Raw genomic sequence first — 310 nt, 5'->3', positions numbered from 1 at the left:
ATGGCCAGTGTCCTGACTTGGAGGAGTCACGGGTGTGTGTATGAAGATGGCCAGTGTCCTGACTTGGTGGAGTCATGGGTGTGCGTATGAAAACGGCCAGTGTCCTGACTTGGAGGAGTCACAGGTGTGCGTATGAAGATGGCCAGTGTCCTGACTTGGTGGAGTCATGGGTGTGCATATGAAAACGGCCAGTGTCCTAACTTGGAGGAGTCACGGGTGTGCGTATGAAGATGGCCAGTGTCCTGACTTGGAGGAGTCATGAGTGTGTGTATGAAGATGGCCAGTGTCCTGACTTGGTGGAGTCATGGGT

The 310-nt window shown here is 53.5% G+C and overlaps 1 protein-coding gene across 4 annotated transcripts in view; it reads right to left on the bottom strand.

Moving 5' to 3' along the window:
* The window catches only part of GRK3 (G protein-coupled receptor kinase 3), a 143048-nt gene that overhangs the window by 47663 nt on the left and 95075 nt on the right, over positions 1-310 (bottom strand). The window lies entirely within an intron of this gene.

Source organism: Otolemur garnettii, unplaced genomic scaffold (genome assembly GCF_000181295.1).
Source record: "Otolemur garnettii isolate 467f Iridium unplaced genomic scaffold, OtoGar3 scaffold00038, whole genome shotgun sequence".
Taxonomy (NCBI): Eukaryota; Metazoa; Chordata; class Mammalia; order Primates; family Galagidae; genus Otolemur; species Otolemur garnettii.
Note: the sequence above shows the minus strand (reverse complement) of the source record. Positions and strands in the feature narration are given on the sequence as shown.